At 45.9% G+C, this 13,763-nt stretch overlaps 1 protein-coding gene and 3 long non-coding RNA genes across 9 annotated transcripts in view; 2 read left to right on the top strand and 2 right to left on the bottom strand.

Annotated features, from left to right (window-relative positions):
- Positions 1 to 7,481, bottom strand: part of LOC144390401 (uncharacterized) — a 54,463-nt gene extending 46,982 nt beyond the window's left edge. Inside the window, exon 1 of the long non-coding RNA XR_013454439.1 lies at positions 4,818 to 7,481. This is a non-coding gene — a long non-coding RNA (uncharacterized LOC144390401). The remainder of the gene's footprint in view (positions 1 to 4,817) is intronic.
- The window catches only part of LOC144390396 (uncharacterized), a 265,667-nt gene that overhangs the window by 74,657 nt on the left and 177,247 nt on the right, over positions 1 to 13,763 (bottom strand). The gene's annotated exons all lie outside the window — the stretch shown is intronic.
- LOC144390267 (NLR family CARD domain-containing protein 3-like) overlaps positions 1 to 13,763 on the top strand; it is a 48,977-nt gene that overhangs the window by 5,774 nt on the left and 29,440 nt on the right. The gene's annotated exons all lie outside the window — the stretch shown is intronic.
- LOC144390351 (uncharacterized) lies at positions 418 to 5,398 on the top strand. Its single transcript, XR_013454377.1, has 2 exons — positions 418 to 4,330; positions 4,475 to 5,398. It is a non-coding gene; the product is annotated as an uncharacterized LOC144390351 (long non-coding RNA).

The following is a 13,763-nucleotide window of genomic DNA, read 5'->3' on the forward strand; positions in this document are numbered from 1 at the left end:
ACATTATAAAGTTAGTAGTAATGTTATCAGATTGTTGATGTACATTAGTGGGTGTTTAGTTGTGACTGGAAACCAGTCAGTAACCATGTTAATGTGACCCCTCTGTACCTGATAGTATCTCAGTACTGCAGTGACCTTCCAGCCCTCACAGCTCCCTCACATCATGTGACATGTGTCTTATTCTGTGTGTCTGCAGGTTGTCAGGCTGTCTGATAACAGAGGAAGGCTGTGCTTCTCTGGCCTCAGCTCTGAGCTCCAACCCCTCCCATCTGAGAGAGCTGGACCTGAGCTACAATCATCCAGGAGACTCAGGAGTGAAAATGCTGTCTGCTGGACTGGAGGACCCTCACTGGAGACTGGAGACTCTCAGGTATGAAGAGGCTGCAGCCACAGACCATCAGTCTGGTAGAAGAGGTAGAGCTGGAAACCTTTTCTCTGTCCCACTGTCAGCCTGGTTAATAAGACCCTGACACGCCAAGCTGACCTCAAACTACCAGAGACTCATCAAACTGTTTGTGTCCCACATGAGACCATCAACACAGACAGAAGTAGTGAGGAACAGTAGCCAGGATGAGCCTGAACAGGGAGGAAGGTGATGAAAGCCTTGTTTCTCTGGAGCTTTGTCTCCACGTTATTAGAGAGGACAGTGTCTCCTGACACGTTGACGGCATCATGGTGGGTTGATATGAGTCAACGTGGTCACTCTGCAGGTTTGTGGGCTCTTAACAACTCAAACAACACTTGGATGTTTAGATGCTGGTCCCCTGCCTCCAGTGTGTGTTTGTCCTTTAGTCCAGACATTATTATTAAGAGACATACAGTCAGAGAAACAATCTGTTCAAAGCGTCTTGATGGATCATCACAGGAGGAACGTTTGGTGTTTTAAAGGAGTTCAGCTTCACCTGCTTTTGGTGCTTTGCACTGAGAGACGGTTCCCTGGATGATAAGAGTGGACTTGTTGAAGCTACAGGTGACAGTCGGCCACAGACGCTCAGTGAAGAACCAACAGCTGATGGTGGACCTGGAATTAGTATCAACTATATCGTAGAAATGAACAGAACATACCAAAAAAACCCTATCCAGATAAATGTTGCCATCCGGATGGAGTGAATGTGATTGTGGTTGCATGAGAAGTGTTGGGAGCGGCTAGGGGGTCGTATTAGGTTACTAGCAAATGAGGAACTAACTTATGGACATTAATAGAATTATTAATAATCACTAAGATACTTCTCAGAATGAATAAATAACGGGGCACCGCCCTGAGCTAACAGGGACCAATAACCAATACTATAAATCAAGTCTCATAATTGGTATTCACTCCTTGAGGGTGAAGATGTTGGAAGGAGTTAAGTTCGAGCACTGGCGATGTATGTCAACGGTCACCAGCATATAAATGCACAAGTAAACACAGGAAAACGGTTCTTTAAAGTATAACAGGGTTTATTAACTCACAGGAACACCGATCAAGATCACCTATAACTGCAACCAACAATCCCCATAACACTTATTTTAAACCTACTCACTAAACAAGCAATCAAAACCAGAGTGTGTGTGTGTGTGTGTGTGTGTGTGTGTGTGTGTGAGCACAGAAGGGGTGAGAGAGAGAGGGGGGGGAGACGAGGGGGGTGCAGGGAAGGAACGGCGGTGCGGTTGCGCGTAACAACAAGCGGAGTGCCGGTTATCACACTAGGGGGCGAGCGAGAGCAGCGGGGCGGAAGTGAGACCGTTAAATCAAACCACCGAGGAAGACGGGAACGTTAAACAGTGTAATACAACTACTGGACGCGAGGGGCGAGCGAGAGCGAAATGCAGGAAGTGTTCCACGTATTAAAGCAGGGGGGTCCAAACTTTTTTCACTGAGGGCCACAGACAGAAAAATATGTGAAAGGTTGAGCCGCTCACTAAAGTTAAGGTATATCACCTCTAGTGTATTAACAGTAATACAAATCAATCAATCAAATGTAGGTAAATGATGCTTGATAATTTATTATACTGACAGAAAAAACTGCATACATCACATCTTTCTATGTATGGGTTTTTATTTATCTATTTTCAAATAAAATCAATTAAATGTAGGTAAATTATGCTTGATAATTGAATAAACTTAAAGAAAAAAAACTGCATAAATCACATCTCTCCATTAATGGGTTTTCGTTTTTTTTACAAAAAGGGTTGGCAGCTCATCCTCAGATTGCTTCTTCGTCAGGATGGGGACCCCCTTCACAGCCCTGTATAAAGAGGGAAGGCTTTATTTAACCTACTTATGCAAATCATTCATCAGCTAACGTGTTTTAGAAAATGTTATCAACTTTAATTGAGTTAATTGGGCTTTTGAACACATGAATACTGTGTAATACATTTGAACTCGCCTACAATGGGAACAGTGTTGCACTTAATGGGAGCAGTGATGCTGCTCTGGACTGAAGGACGGCTGGCAGGTCACGAGTAAGTTTGCTGGTTGAGATGTGAAGGACATCACAGAGATGGCTGTCGCTCATTTTGGTTCTCAATCTGCTTTTGTTCAGAGTTAACAGAGAAAATGTTTGCTCGCATATGTATGTTGTGCCAAACAGACTGGTCGTTCTTTTTGCGTGGCGTCGCATCAGAGGAAACTTGGCCTTTTCCAAGCTCCGGTAGAAGTCGGGTAGGGAGAGGAGCTGCATCTCGATGAGTTCTAATTGCAGACTCTCTTCCACTTCTTCTGCATCCAGCAGGAAGGGAGTTGAGAACAGCTTGATTTCTTTCTCAATGACAGAAACATCTTGGAAGCGCTGATTGAATTGAAAAGTGGTCAGTGGAAGGATCCTTTGTCAGAAGCCACAAGCCGATCTCAGTTGGTATTTAGCGACGTGGACCCTCCTCCTCCTCCTCATGCAGATTCCATGTAACGTTACATGAGGACCTTCATGACCATGAGTTTGTTGTTTTCTACCTTTATGGAGAATCTGCCACAACACAGCGACTTGCAAGTAGCGCAGCGCCTTAAATAAAGTCACGTGTGTCTTTATGCGGCTTTAGAAATGAACACAAAGGGATTCTGTATTTGCTCATGAAGTCTGAAAAACGGCTTATTTGGCCGATGTTTTGATAAGCGACCGAAGCCAGTTCAGTGTTTCCATCATTATAACAGGGGTGCCCCCCATGAAGTAGTACAACGGGGAGACACTGCAGTCCACCTGATCAATGGGACAACGTGGACGTCCTCCGACTCGCGTCATTCAGCCTCACTGGAAAATGGCTTCTGCTTTTATGTGTTTAGGTTCTGCAGCATGCGGGTGGACACATTTGTCCCTCTGTTGTCTCAGCGTCTCCTCTCTGAATGTCGCCATGTTTCCATCATCTGAACGGCAGGTCATGTGATCTGAAGGCAGCTTTGATCATATTGTAACGGACTGACATGTTCTGTGAGCGAGGTCACACATTAAGAGTTTGTCCTTAATGGACATTTTCTTCCCTTACTTTCACTTTTACACTTTAAGTAGTTTTGAAACCAGTACTTTTATACTTTTACTGAAGTAAAAAGCTTGAGTCGATCCTCTTATTAAAGCCGAGTATCTATACTTGTACTTGAGTAATGAATGTGAAGACTTTTGACCTCTCTGGTAGTTTGTGCAGCAGCTCTTTTCTGCTACACGTCTGTTCTGCCCTCAGGACGGGGAAGTGGCGCCCCCTCCTGGCCTCTTCAACTTCCGGAATCAGGAATCAGGAAACATTTATTAGCCAAAATATGTCAAACATACAAGGAATTTGTCTTGGCGGTTAGTGCGCGACAGTAGACAGACGATGGGAAGAAACTGTTGGTGTGGCGGGAGGTCTTAGTCCTGATGGACCTCAGCCTCCTGCCAGATGGAAGGGGCACAAACAGTTTTTGTCCGGGGTGGGAGGGGTCGGCCGCGATCTTTTTAGCTAGCTTCAGAGACCTGGAAGCGAACAAGTCCTGCAGGGACGGCAGATTGCAGCCGATCAACTTGGGTTGCTAGTTTGCATATATTTGTGACATGATGTTGTAGTTTTAGGTAGATGGTCTCAGGAAAATCCTCCGCTGCCGTCCTTCATGTGTTCAAAAGACAGGTCCATTTCTTATTTGTTATCCATTCATCTTCTTCATGAATATATTCCAGCACCTCGTCGCTGTGTGACGCCTGACTGACAGTCTGTGGTCGTCTGTAAGTAGTGGTAGAAGAAGAAGAGGTGCTCCATGTGGACATGAAGGACAAAGCTGTGTGTGAGAGTGATGTAATGTCCATGTCTCCATGCTGCTCTGACCCCCCTCCTCCTTTCAGGGTGGAGCCTGATGGAGTCCGATGGTTGAGACCAGGTCTGAGGAAGTGTAAGTGTGCTTTGATTCATGAAGATTCAACCATCTTCACACTGTGACATCACTCATTCACCTCTGTGACGTCATCATCAACGTGTCAGTAGATGAACACATGATTAATAACTGCAGCTGTATTGTGTCTTGTTCTCTCATCAGATTCCTGTGAACTCACAATCGACACAAACACAGCAAACAACCAACTCAAACTGTCTGACAACAACAGGAAGGTGACATGTGTGAAGGAGGATCAGTCACATCCTGATCATCCAGACAGATTTGACTCCTGGCCTCAGCTGCTGTGTAGAACTGGTCTGACTGGTCGCTGTTACTGGGAGGTCGAGTGGAGAGGAGACGTTTATGTATCAGTGAGTTACAGAGGAATCAGGAGGAAAGGAGACAGTTTAGACTGTTTGTTTGGATACAATGATCAGTCCTGGAGTCTGATCTGCTATGGTGGAGGTTACTCTGTCTGTCACAATAAGACAGAAACATCCATCACCTCCTCCTCCTCCTCCTCCTCTGGTAGAGTAGCAGTGTATGTGGACTGTCCTGCTGGCTCTCTGTCCTTCTACAGAGTCTCCTCTGACACACTGATCCACCTCCACACCTTCAGCACCACATTCACTGAACCTCTTTATCCTGGGTTCTTGTCCTGGTCTGGTTCTGGTTCCTCAGTGTCTCTGTGTCCTCTTCAGGAGGGAGAGTCTCCTCCTGGTGGAGAACCTTCCTCTCTGCTCACCACATAGTTCAGTCTGTACAGCTGATGGTGGTTCATGTGGGTGTAGATGCAGGTGGAGCAGGTGAGGGGTACCTGAGCTGGTCTGGACTCTGGGGGGTCCACAGCTCTCTGGGACTCAGATGGAAGTGTGAAAGAGCTCAGCTTAATGCTGCTGTGCTCCTTCAATCAATAGATGATCATTTAGATATTGGCTCCTAATTAGGCTTTAATCTTCATCTTTATGTGTTCAAGAAGACATTTTATAAGACGCTCTTTCATCTGTCCCCCCATATGAGACAAATGTGTCCTTATGTGTGTGTGCGCTTCATCAGCAATAATAAAAACAAGGTGAAGAAGGAAAATATAAATGTGTAATTCTTTCTGAGCCCATTTTAACTTCAAATCTTTCTAAATCTGTTGAGTGAAATCAAATCTAATTTCACATAATCAGGTTTGTTTTGAACAAGAAGCTTTTTAATGGTTCAGCAAACCTCTCAAGGAAATATTGAATATGCGTTACTTGTGTTTTTATTCCCTATAATGTCATTTACAACATTTACTCCATGTGTTACTTTAACAGAAATAGAATTGTTTGGCTCTAATGTTAATAAATGACTTTTATTGGAAACAACTGTACATGTTTAAACAGGCCATCAAATAAAGATGCTTTCAACACGCTGTATTATTTCTTTTGACATGAAATACTCTGATCCTTTTTAAAGATGCTGTACTATTGACTTTTGTACTATTTCCTCCATAATATCTGTATTTATTCTACAGCCCTGTTGCTGTGTCAATAGCACAGAGGAAACATTGGTGGTGCAGCATGTTGAAGAAGGAAGTGAGTAAATAAAGAAATGAGTAATGAATAAGTTGCTTTATTAACCTTATTAACCTTCACGCAGAGCCGTCTCACAACAACACAAACTACTGAGCTCGCTACTTCAGGTGCAACTTGAAGCTTTCATTCTGCACCAAATATCACACTTAAGTCACCAACAAAAACACACAAAGCACAAGCACACATTTGATAACAGGGTGGAGTTTATCTCCTCACAAAGTGGAGTATTGAAAGTGTTAAATGGGATTTCCCGCCAAAATAAAAGACAAACAGCAGCAGCATTGCCACTAAATGCAATAAAACACGCGTTGTGCAGCGTGGACAGAAAGAGGAACGGCTTTAACTTTCCATCTCTTAATAACATGGTTATTGTAGCTGAAAGAAATGATTACAATAAAGTACATCCTCATTCTGCTCTAAAGCAGGTGTGTCAAACTCATCGTAGGTCACTTTGATCTCCAGCCATGTCCAGGGCTGATATGAAGGTCCAAGGTGATTCTATGTGGACGTTTCTCCAGGTTTCATGGCTCGGCTTCACCTCCTCACGCACAAACGCATGAGGACCGTCACCGACTACTTCCTGGCTCCCTGATGGGAAGCTTCCGGATGCTGGTTTGCAACGTTCTTGGAGAGTTAAAGGTAACTGACCTTTAAAGGCCGACTAACCTGTGAGATCCATCTCTCATGGATATGTAGGTTTGTGCATCCTGCTGCTCCTTCACTGCACTATATTCTGTAGTGATGCTTTTACACTGATTATCCAACTTGATGTAATGCCTTTGGTACATCTGCTCATCCAGATGTGCAATGGCAGGGAAAGGCCAATCTATGGATGTAAACCAAAGTCGGTGTCTGGTGAGGCTGTGGTACAGAACTTCAGCCTGTGCATCACGGCTCAGCTAACCGGCTCTCTGCTGTTTCCTGTCAATAAGCATCCAGACTGAAAGAACTCATTCCCCATGTGGGCCTGAGTTCCACAGTGAGTCCGTGCATCTGAAGCTCAGTCAATCAGCAAGTGTGACATGTGGGGAACAAAGAAGTTAGTGACAATACTACAGGCAGCCTGAATGTAGAACTTCTGGATGATCCTCCTTCCTCCAGCACATGAAGCAGCTGCAGAGTTACAAACATGAGTGTGAAAGGAAGGCCACACGTGTGCCTGTTTGCTGTGAAGGAGAGATGTTCAGGCCAGGAGATAACGTACAATATGGGGATTCTTGTTGGCCGTGGCGCTCAATGGTGCCTTTATGTTCCCTTTTATTCCCCATATGTGTGTTTTTACAAGTTAACCGGCCCTTAAAGTCCCAGTAAAAGTGAAGCAGAGCCATTTGACCTTCTGTATTTAGCTGCTCCAACAGCAGAAGATGCTTTGGGTGCATTTTGTGTCAATCATGTGAGTTAGAAAGTATTCTTCTTTCACACAGCGAGACGCTACATGTGGCTCATTGGGAGAATACAGTAGTACACGACTGTCTCACATTCACTTTATACTTCTCCACACTGGAGGACAAACACAAGCTGATGGCGTGTTTCTACCCGTCAGAGGACACTTCTGTCTTTTCAGGGTGTCTCAGAAAAAGTCAAAAATCTCAAAGCTTCTCCTGGCAATGGCGAAAGGATCTCTTGGAAGAAGGAAAATCTCTTGAGGAGATTGAGATTGAAGGCATCTACCAGATTTATGAACTTTATTGGTTATTTTAAAAATGGTTACAAAGAGAATTACAGGAAGATAAATTCAACAACCAAGCAGTGTGACGGGGTGAGAGTGCTCATCAAACATGCTTTTCTTTAGATGAAGTGGAACCAGACGTCCAAGAATTGGAGACGAATTGGAGATGATGAAGATCGAGAAGATGACGACGATGATGTTGATGAAGATGGAAATGGTGAAACGTCTCATCCTGTCCATGGATTAAGAGCTATGTAATGAACATGTGGTCTTCTAGTGTCCATTAGTACAACATGTGAGATTGGACTCTGGAGCAAACATACCAGACCATACTGGAGAAGATGATGCTTCTCTGTCAAGACATCGTTGGTAACATCAGAATAATGAAGTGAATTCTTATTCAGCTCCACCATGAGATGTTTTGTTGAGGGACACATGAGTGATGGAGAAAGAGTTTAACTGTGATCTTCATTCTTCTTACAGTCCCTGAGACAGAAGGGACATGTGGTGGGACATGTCGTCTTCTGTTGACACTCATTGGCTGAGAGTTTGGAAGCCAAACAGAATTGAACATATATATATATATACATATATGTTGTGTTGTGACTAGAATGTGACCTGTAGCCTTTAAAGGCTTCCTAATAAAGAGGAGACACAGTTGTCATGAAGCCTCAGACCAACATGTACAGCTAATGTCCACTAGATGGCGCCGTTTCATTTGCAAGCTGCAGTGCTGCGTGTTAACAAGCCGAGTGGTCCCGTGCACCTAAACACACGTTCAGTGAGCACGGTGCTGTATTTTCTCACGCAGGTACTTTGGGACACCTTGCAGAGTGGTTTATGAATCCCTGCTGTCACAGACTAACATGTGGAGAACCATGGCTGGCTGCACCATGGGAGGACACAGGTGTCTGTACCAGGTGTGTGTGGATGACAACGATGGTCCCAATTATTGGTCCCCACCAAAACAACCAAACACTGTCACATGACACAAACCATCTGTGCAAACAAGGCTGTTGCCTGGCAACGCTAATGACTGAATGTCCACAAACTCTTCTTGTGGTGCCGTCACAAGGTCTACATTCATGGTTCATATGTTCAGGGTCACTACAGACTGAACTCCCAAGGCTTTCATGCTACTTTGATTGATTTCTAGAGGATAACATATAGTAGCTAGTAAGAGAAGAGGAGAGCAGGCCAAGGACGGGCTTTATAAATACTAATGTGCCCCAAGTATCCAGAGACTAATGAAGGCCACTAAATGGTCCCCAACCATTGGTCAACTTGTGTTATTAAGTTGGTAAGACGAGTGTGTTACAGCCACAGAGGCTGACAAACACCAACCGATGAACTGCAGAGGATTTGATTACAATAAATAAGGTGTAGAAGGTAGAAATTGAAGCGCTTCTCTTAAATAGTTTGAACAGGTCACTTTGTTTAAATAATGTGATTAAGGTGGTTGACCGTCAGCGACCTTGTGAAAACATGTGAGACCGTTGCTGTCTGTCTGTGACACACACACGTATTTCAGCTGAACGTGTATTTAGTTCATGTCTTTTCAGTCTTTTATATGAAAGTCTGAGTGAGTGAAATTACTTTTAGTTAACTAGTATGTGTTCTCTGTGCAGCTGCAGTCTGCTTGTGTCCACATAGCAGCCAAACACACCACTCCCTTCACACGCTACGTGGAGCACATCAACTACCGGCTGGCCTCCTGTCACTTCTTCTCCTGCTGTCACCTTTCCGTAGCTTTTCACTCCCAACTAAAGTGCTGACTCAGGTAATGATGCATGGCTGACGGGGAGATCACAGCGTTTTTACTGCAAAGCAGACACACCGAGCCAGACCAGGAAGCCAAGTCACATCGAGTTGTTTTGTCATTTGTGAAGAGTAATAAACGGGAACATCAGCCAAAGAGACCAAAGACCTGCAATGTCTTTGTGAAAGGGAGTAAGGAAGAGGATCTTCTCCTGCAGCCAGCCGAGTGGCTGCAGGAGAAGCACAGTGTCTCTTTCCCTTTCATTTAACCCAGAGCTGTAACTGTCTGCAGGCCATGTCCATCTCTGAGACCTGGTATGCCGTTAAAGACCACGGCACCAACTCCTGCAACATCTACGAGCTCATCCAAGGTACTACAGAGTTATTAGTATTATGCTCAGAGGAAATCACATCACATTCATACATGGACTGATGGAGGTTGTTTGGGAGAAACACCTCATGTCCCATTTTACAAAAGAAACATTAAACAATAATGTTAATAATAAATCAATGTGAATGAATGAGAGTGGTGATTAGCAGCATTAACCACACAGTCTGATGATCCTCATACCGCCGTCTCCTTTGTTGAACAGGAAGTGGTCTTACCCAAGCCAGAGGTCACAGAGAGGTCACCAGTGACTTCCTGTGTCCCCAACGCTCCTCTGCTAACTGATATTCAGCTTATACATCAACATGCTGCTTGTTACTGTTGTATTTGGGAGTTTGTTCTGTTTCCATTGAGGAATAGACCCCTTCAATGTTTGCAATCATCCGGTAGAACGGGTAGGTGGGCGCGCAGCCTGGGGTCAGAAAACATTGCGTGGTTAACGTTAATAGACCAGGGTTTGCGACCACAGGAATTGAGGAATGAACGGGGACAGAAGCGGTAACATCAAATTCAAACCATAAAAATATGGATCAACTGACACTTTCTCAACGTATTTTAATGGTCTCGGACACTGATGGCAGAACAGTGGGTGCCGTGGATGAAGGAAATACACAGTTCCATAGAGCGGAAGATCCCGGCAGATGTCCGAGTACGGCACACTATTCTCAGACACTCATTTGAATTGATTCTAGTGTACAGAAAATTGTTCACACAATCCTGGCTTTGGAGTTTAATCTAACAGAAAAGGGTGATAAAGGATGACTTTACCTGCTATGAAGTGAACACTGCAAACACGAGCTTCTTTGATCGTAGCATTGTCCCAGTCTGCCCGTTTAAAGCCACAGACGTCGTCTATTTTTTTGAAAAGGATGAGATCCTGCAGGAACCCTAAAAAACTTGAGTCCACAACTGGTGCGATTTGCCGTCCACGACGCAACAAGTCGGCATTTTGAAGAGAAAATGTTTCGTTTACACACGATCGCTGGAAGTTCACGGAACTTTCTGACCCCGACCCCAATATGCTCTATGTTGTCTTCGCTACGGTGTAGCAACCGCGGCTATTCAACTAGCTAAACTCTTCCTCCAAATGACGCGTTGAGTTGTAGTAGCTTCTCAAGCTGTTTACTGTGGCTCTTTATATCATGTCACAGACAGAAGAGTGAAAACTGTAACAAACACCAGGTACACAATAGTTCCCCTTCAGGGACTACCGCTGCGTGTAATCGCAGTGGGAACGCCCTCAGCGTGACGCGTCTGAAGCATGAATGAAATCAGTCAATGGAGAGAAAGAGCGTACGGCGAGTGACGTCATCGACCAGGAAGCTATAAATATCCCCAGAGCACACAACACGCCAGCTTTTTTTACTTCAGCAGCTCGGTATGTGTGTCTGAATCTGTCGATTGTGTTTGTCTGTTCTGTCAGGAGTTTATCACTATATGTTTATATATATAAAAAAAACAATATGAGCGAGCAGTATAAGAAGTGTGTTCCTCCCTGTACTCGATATATCACGGGTGGGGATTCACACAAGTTATGTGTGGCTTGTTTGGGTGTTCAACATGCCCAGTCGGCTCTTGAGGGAGTCGACTGTAAGCATTGCGAACGCTTTCCTCTTAGAACTCGCTCTTTGAGGAGAGTGGTATGCTGCGAGCTCCCCAAGGCTCGGGTCCCGCTTCTGTTGAGGCAGAGCGGCGGCGCTTGTCTTGGGGTTCGCAGATGGATCTCACCGGCGATGTTGAGACGGGCCCCGCCCTATCTCAGCCTTCTCCGGCGGGATCCAGTGCCTTTCACCCGGTTTCGGAAGCACGCGCTGCGGCGGTTACTTCTGCCCAGGTGGAGGCACATGATGATGTTGAATTGAGATTATCCAGTTCTGAGGATCTGGATGTCGAAAGTTTTGCATCAGAGGAAACTAGTGTCTCACATTATACTGCAAATGATGAAGGTTTGATGGATGTGTTATCTCGCGCTGTTGAAAAGCTCAGTATCGAGTGGCCAGCTGATAGACAGGATTCTATAATTAGAAGCAAACTTGATGATAGATTTCTGTCTGCACGACCTCAACCTTCTCGCCGGTGCTTACCGTTCTTCCCAGACCTTCATGATGAGGTTTCAAAGACCTGGGTTAGACCGGTTTCTAGCAGAATTTACACGAATCAATCTAATGCTTTATGGAAAAAAAACAAAAAAACAAAAACAAAACAAAACATTTTTTTGGTGCAAAATCTGCTGGTTATGTGACAATGCCGAAGGCAGAGGAGACGCTCGCGAGCTATCTCTCTCCTGCTTCTTCGGTTTCACTTAAAGCACCGGCTCTTCCATCTAGAGAGACGGCCTTCTCGGGGCAGGACTGATCTGAGGACAGTCATTGTCGCCAGGAAGGCCGCGTCGAAAAAGTCCTGACGGGCTGAACGTCAGGACTCTGAGGGTGGTTCCCCATCGGGAGAGACTTGAGTTCACCGCACAAGAACACGGTGCCCTGTCTTTCCCGATGCCCTCAGGGGTCTGTTCTACTAACCCTGCCTACACAGGGCGTAGAGAGACTCGGCGAGCGATTTCCCGAGGGACGCTCGCCCCCTCCGAGGAGGGTTGTGGAGTGTTCAGACCAGCTGTTTCCTGCCAGTATGTTACAGGGCGCTGTGTCTGTCACTCGGGATGTAGGCTCAATGCCAAGAAGAGTGTTCTTTCTCCATTACAGAGAACCACTTTTCTCGGTGTAGCGTGGGATTCGACGACGATGCAGGCACAATTGTCACCTGCTCGTGTTGCTTCGATTCTCGCCGCAGTACATCAAGTCGAGCTAGGCCGGTCATCCACTGTAAAACAGTTCCAGAGACTGTTGGGTCTCATGGCGGCTGCGTCCAACGTGATACCTTTTGGCCTCCTGCACATGAGACCGTTACAGTGGTGGCTCAGAACCAGAGGATTCTCCCCGAGGGGAAATCCGCTTCGCATGTTCATGAGTTCGCGACGGTGTCATCGCGCCCTGGTTATGTGGAAAGATCCTTGGGTTCCGTCCCAAGGCCCTGTGTTGGGAGCTCCTTGTCGTCGCGTAATGCTAACGACAGATGCTTCTCTCACGGGTTGGGGGCGATCATGAGTGGTCGCCCCGGAGAAAAGAGTGGAGTGTTCAGACCAGCTGTTTCCTGCCAGTATGTTACAGGGCGCTGTGTCTGTCACTCGGGATGTTCGTCCAGAGGCCAGCCTCGAGAGGCTGGTTCCCTTAGTAGAGTTCCTGGCGGAATGGGAAATGCTTCCCAATGTTTCTCAGTGGGGAGAGAAAAAGAAGATAGTTGGCCTAGTACTGTCACCCCGCACGTTCACGGAGTGTATAGATGCAGCTATAGATCCGCTCAGGCTGCAGGGCATCCGTATTCTGAACTATATAGACGGTTGGTTAGTTCTAGCTCAATCGGAACATCTGACGGTTCGGCATCGAGATGTCGTTCTTGCTCACATCAAGAGGTTGGGGTTGAGACTCAACGCCAAGAAGAGTGTTCTTTCTCCATTACAGAGAACCACTTTTCTCGGTGTAGTGTGGGATTCGACGACGATGCAGGCACAATTGTCACCTGCTCGTGTTGCTTCGATTCTCGCCGCAGTACATCAAGTCAAGCTAGGCCGGTCATCCACTGTAAAACAGTTCCAGAGACTGTTTGGTCTCATGGCGGCTGCGTCCAACGTGATACCTTTTGGCCTCCTGCACATGAGACCGTTACAGTGGTGGCTCAGAACCAGAGGATTCTCCCCGAGGGGAAATCCGCTTCGCATGATCATGAGTTCGCGACGGTGTCATCGCGCCCTGGTTATGTGGAAAGATCCTTGGTTTCTGTCCCAAGGCCCTGTGTTGGGAGCTCCTTGTCGTCGCGTAATGCTAACGACAGATGCTTCTCTCACTGGTTGGGGGGCGATCATGAGTGGTCGCCCCGCTCAGGGTCTGTGGGAGGACCATCACCGTCTATGGCACATAAATTGTCTAGAGACGTTGGCAGTGTTTCAGGCCCTGAAACTCTTCCTCCCGGACCTAAGAGGCCACCATGTTCTTGTCCGGACAGACAACACATCGGTGG

The sequence above is a fragment of the Gasterosteus aculeatus genome, chromosome 21 (assembly GCF_964276395.1).
Source record: "Gasterosteus aculeatus chromosome 21, fGasAcu3.hap1.1, whole genome shotgun sequence".
In the NCBI taxonomy this organism is placed as follows: domain Eukaryota; kingdom Metazoa; phylum Chordata; class Actinopteri; order Perciformes; family Gasterosteidae; genus Gasterosteus; species Gasterosteus aculeatus.